Raw genomic sequence first — 6,232 nt, forward strand, 5'->3', positions numbered from 1 at the left:
TTTCAATTTTTGTTTCATAAAATTCTGTTAAAGCAGTGGTTCTTAACTCTGGCTGACATTAGAATTGTTGGGGAAGCTTAAAAAAATATAGATGCTCCACAGAGATTCTGATTTTAATTGGCTCTGGTTGGCGCCCAGGCATTAATCTTTAAAGCTCCCCTGTGTTGAGTAACAAATTTAGAGAGTTGAGAAGTAGGAGTATCAAATAACAGAATCTTACTAAGGTTTGGTAGTCTGATAATACTCGTTTGCTTTTCTTAAATTTGCATTTAATGTGGGACTTGATGCCATAGTTGTAACCTTGTGCTCTTTTGGGCATTGGACATGCTGCCTTGTAGAAGTTTAAAAGCTGTGGCTCTGGTTGTTACGTGAGTTTATAAGTTTTGGGGAAACATTAATGTTACGTACTTCCTTGACTTTGAAGGGTTGTGTTATAGCATGGAGAACACACTTAAATGAAACAAGGTTTTAATCCAAACATTAATTTATGTCTAACATGTCCCCATGTGTTTTGTAAGCACCTTCTACCAGAAATTCTGGAGTAACATATGACCCAAGTTTACTAATATATTGTAATTAATCTCATGTCAGAACTGAAATCAGAAGTCTTTTCTATTTCAAACATCCACATGAATTTCAGCAAATTTGCAAAGCACTGTGCTTAGTGTAAATGGGAATATGCGAATATGAAAACACTGGGCCTTGTTTTCATAGAACAGTGATTCTCAGCAAAAGTTGTACCTGGTTGAGAATCTGCCTGTAATGAGAGCTTATTGATGGAAGTACACTGTGTATGTAAATCCTGTTGGCTCTCCTGTTAAGGTATTTTCAGAATCTGACCAGTTGTCACCATCTGCACTGCTACTGTCCTAGTCCAAGCCACCAGTGGCTCTCACCTAGAATAGCCCTGTAACAACTCCTCACTTCCACACTTGCCCCACTGCAGTCTGTTCTCAACACAGCCAGTTAACCTTTTTGTAAGAGAGAATGCTATGCACCACTCTGATAAATTATAAAGTTCATCTGACAGGAATGGGGGGCATCAGGACAGTAGCTTTGACATCTTCCAAATGATTTCCAGGCTGACTTAGAAAGTTCGCTCTACTATTTCACTCTTTGTATATAACCTCCAAAAAGGATGATAATGATGTGTGTGTTTTTGGTTTTTGCAGAGCAAAAAAGAATTTTTCTTTTAATAAGAGTGTGCAAATAGCTGCACTCCTATAAAACTTCTGAAATTATATTTCTAGAAAAATTTAATATGGTGAAGGGAAATGGATGCTTCTCTGGAAATACATAAAATTTTTTTAAATTACCAGAGATGAAGCAGATACCCTTAAAATATTGATAATCAAGAAACTGAGGTTATTAAAAAATTTCCTCTGCAGAAGTTTCCACAAACTCACAATACAAGGAATGGGTAATCCCTGTTGTTTAATTTGCACCAGAATGTAGGACACAAAAAGGAGGCAAAAAAGGAGACATTCTAATTCATTGTTCAAAATTATATCCTTGCTGCCCAAACGTGGAGAGAACACTACCAAAAACAAAGCAAAAGCAAACCACTAGAGACCATTCTCACAAAGTTATCAAATCCATACTAAAATATTAGTAAATTAAGTCCAGCATTCTGTTGGAAGAGTAATGCATTCTTGTATGTACCTGGAGCTTTTAGAGGTGGAAAGGAAAAAGCATACCTTGAAGATGTATTTGATACAATTCAAAATTTTTTTATTGAAGGTAATGTAGAGAAGGACACTATTAACTTGATATAAGGTACTTAGAGAACTATAAGAATCATTGTTTTTAATGATGAAACACTGGAGCACAGTAACATCCTTCCATAATGCTGTAGGTGGGATAAAGTTTCAGTTGGGTAAAATGTGGGGTTGTGAGGTTAATGAAGTAACAAGGGTAGATTCAGAGGGTTGGGAAGTAGTCATCAATTGCGTTGCACTGGAATTCATATTATTGTTTGGTTTCTCTATATTCTCATTAGGGTCTGGAACAAGTCAAGAATATCAGCTACCACTTGAATTCTACAATATTTTTCTCTGGGGCTTAGCAAATGAGATAGAAATATTGAGAATGGAAGCGACAGGACGTTAACTTACGAGGTAGAATAAGATTGTCTGCCTAGAAAATACAACCCAGAAACTGAAAAACTTGAACTGCTATGAGAGTTCGTTGAGGTGACAGTTCAAAGTAAACATGCAAAAATTATTAGTTTACTAAATAATTTACTGATTAGTTTACACCACACGCACGTACACACAGACACACAAATTAGAAAATGCCATGGGTATAAACTTACCAGGTATAATTTTTTTTTTTTGTGGTACATGGGCCTCTCACTGCTGTGGCCTCTCCCGTTGCGGAGCACAGGCTCCGGACGCGCAGGCCCAGCGGCCACGGCCCACGAGCCCAGCCGCTCCGCGGCACGCGGGATCCTCCCGGACCGGGGCACGAACCCACGTCCCCCGCATCGGCAGGCGGACCCTCAACCACTGCGCCACCAGGGAAGCCCACCAGGTATAAATTTTAACAAGATTATGCAAGATATATATGAATAAAACTAATTTGTTGAAGGACAAGAGAGGAGCATATGAGTAATGAGAAAATAGGCAATACTCTTAGATAAGAATACTCAGTATTGTACAGATGACTCCTTTTTTTCCACCTATAAATTCAGTGTATTTTTTTTTATAGTTTATTATTTTTTTAATTAATTTTTATTTTTGGCTGTGTTGGGTCTTTGTTGCTGTGCACGGGCTTTCTCTAGTTGTGGCGAGTGGGGGCTACTCTTGTGGTGAGCGGGCTTCTAATTGTGATGGCTTCTCTTGTTGTGGAGCACGGGCTCTAGGCGCGTGGGCTCAGTAGTTGTGGCACGCAGGCTCTAGAGCACAGGCTCAGTAGTTGTGCACGGGCTTAGTTGCTGCGTGGCATGTGGGATCTTCCCAGACCAGGGCTTGAACCCGTGTCGTCTGCATTGGCAGGCGGATTCTTAACCACTGCACCACCCGGGAAGCCCAGTTCAGTGCATTCTGAATAAAAATTTCAATAAGGTTTTTTAAAGAACTTGTCCAATTGATATTAAAGACTTGGAAAAGTAAGATTCACAAGAATCGTAAATAAACCGGAATTCCCTGGCGGTCTATTAGGACTCTGCGCTCTCGCTGCCTAGGCCCCGGGTTCAATCCCTTGTCGGGGAACTAAGATCCCACAAGCCATGCAGCACAGCTAAATAAATAAAGTGAATGAATAAAAATGTAAGTGTTCTTGACGGGGTTGGGGGGAATAGTAAATAAGCTTGTTTAAAAGGATTATGATGGGAGAGTTGACATGTTTTAGAACATATGATAAAGCCACAATATTATAAGAAGTGTGGTATCGATGCAGAAGTAGATGAATCATTGGAACAAACTTTACAACCAGATATAAAATTTTAATAATACGTGCTATAGGCAGCATTTTATGTCAGTGAGAAAAAGAATACTTTTTTAGTCAAAATTGTGAGCCATTTGGGGATAAAAGATCTTTTATTTAAAACCTTATTTAAGATATTTTATTGAGACAAAATTATGAACAAAGAAATCTTAGGAGATTATTTTAATAGTTTGGATGAGGAAGGCAAAACAAACCCAAAAGCCTAAAGAAAAAGTTGGTAGATCTGATACATAAAAAGTTCAAAACTTAACAGCCAAGGAGATTACAGATTTAAAAGATGATAGGTTGAGAGAAAATAATTAAAACTTACATGAAATGTGAAAGATTAATATTCCTAGTACAAATCAATAAGATAGAATAGAAATGGGACAAAATACATATTGCATCACTTTAGATGGGCTAAAGACCAGTAGGAAGAGGACTCATGTAGGCTCATGAGCACACTGAGTGCCGCTGATTTGATTTGGGCAAAGATGGAAGTTAGTGGCAGTGAACTCCCACAGGCAGGAGCAGACACGGCATCTCATCTCCATAGAGTTTTCTTTGTGCCTCAGGCTCCACAACAGGGAAGGGCAGTGCTGCTGCCAGTGACTCTTATAAGGTAGGGTCTTGCCAGAGCAGAGAAAATTAGTTCTGTGCTGAGCCGTTGGCTTTCATACTCAGGGATCTTATCACTGTTCAGGAAGAACTTAGACAAATACTTAATGCTTGCATTTAAGGGAATGTTTACAAACATTGGGCAGCAGGGTAATCACACTATTCTGGAGGATAAAGCACCATTATTGAACAATATGTCTGACTTCAGCTCTTTGGCAGCAGGGAAAATCCAGCTCGCAAATATGTATAGACTGTTTATAAAAGAAATGCAAGTACACAATACACATTTGTGAAGTGTTCAGCCTGTCTAGTAATAAGAAACGTGAACAATGTGATTCACTCATTAAAGTTGGCGAAAATTAAAAGGATTTATAGCAGCCAGTGTTGGCGAGGATATATTGTTGGTGAGAAGTATAAACTGGTACATTCTGTAAAGAGGACAGTTTGATTTCATCTATCGAGATTTAAAATATCTCACCCTTTGACCCAGAAATCTGTATCTGGGAATGTATCATAACGAAATATTTGCTCATGTTCACGAAGACCTACGTAGAAGGATGTTTATTCCAGCATTGTTTAGTATGGCAACAATTGTAGGACACCGAGATGTTAGTCAAAAGGGGATCATTAAGTAGCTTTTGTGGTACATTTATTCTGTTGTGAAATAAAACTATAAGCCACCTTTGATTCAGCCCTGGTTAAAATGAAAGGTGAAAATATTGGTCCCAAAGGTATTTTATGAAAATCCCGAGAGGGAATAATCTCTTTGACGTAAAGTGCTTTGAGAATTCATAATACGGTATTGGTTGTTGCTCACCTTAGCAAAAAGCATCGAGAGGAGTGTCAAAGGAACATGCTCCTTGTCGGTGTTAGCACTGAATCTGTTAGAATCACAAGTTTATTTTCTCAAACAAGTTTTTTTGGGGAAAGCCAAGACCAGCAAGTGAATTCATGCCACTTACATAATAGTGAAATTATACATTAAAGTTTATCACTATCAGGCTGGTATATCCGTTGCAATCTATATTCCTACAATAAATGCATTCTATAAAATATAATTTCCTATTACAAGTGTACAGTGACTAATATATTTCCTACAACAACCATAAAAAGACTAAGCAGAAATCATAATTTTAAGTAGTATACTCCAAAAGAGTTAAAAATCAACCGTTTATAAATGATAGGTATGTCAAGAATATCGCAGTAGGAGCTTCAATTAACCAGGAACGCATTTAATGATGGCAAGATGCAGATTATAGCTCAAACTTAAAAGAAAATCTTTATCCCTTTCAAATTCTCTTAAGGCTTAGGGACTTTATGGTTTGTAAATCATCTTCAAACTTCTCCAAAGGGTTGTAAAAAAATGCAACAAAACCCATTAGTCCAGTGGTTTTTATTCTCGAAAGCACTATTCCAACAATCTTTTGTCTCAAAAGTTTCTCATCAACTACTATTATGCCTCATGGACTATTTTTTCAAAAATTGTATTGGCCTTTTCAAAGGACCAGTTTTTGGCTTTGTTGAGTCTCTATTGTGCTTTTTATTTCATTGATTTCTTACCTTTATTATTTCCTTTCTTCCACTTTCTTTGGATTTATTTCGCTATTTTATTTTCTTTTAGCTTTTCTTCTTTCTAATATAAACACTGAAGGCCAAGCATTTTCCACTTGGGACTTTCATAGCAGAATCAACCAAATCTTTATTTATTTATTTAGGTATAATCTACATTTAATAAAATGCACAAATCTCATGTGCTCAGTTTAATGAGTTTTGATTATTTTATATACCCATGTATCCATCAGCCCAAACAAAATATAAAACATTTCCATCACCTCAGAAAATTCTCATGCTCCTACAATACATAGTCTTTTGGCATCTGAATTTTAATTAGGATGTTTTTGAGGTTCAGTAGTTTGTTTCTTTTTATTGCTGGATAGTATTACACTGTAAAGAGAAAACCATGTTTTGTTTATCCATTCACCAGTTGATGTACATTTGGATTATTTCCACGTTTTGGCTGTTAAGAATAAACCTGCTATGAACATTAGCATTCAAGTCTGTGTAGATATGTTTTCATTTCTCTTCTTATTTATTTATTTGTTTGTTTTTATTTTTGGCTGTGTTGGGTCTTCATTGCTGTGCGCGGGTTTTCTCTAGTTGCAGTGAGTGGGGGCTACTCTTCATTGCA

This window comes from Physeter macrocephalus, chromosome 21 (genome assembly GCF_002837175.3).
Source record: "Physeter macrocephalus isolate SW-GA chromosome 21, ASM283717v5, whole genome shotgun sequence".
NCBI classification, from domain to species: domain Eukaryota; kingdom Metazoa; phylum Chordata; class Mammalia; order Artiodactyla; family Physeteridae; genus Physeter; species Physeter macrocephalus.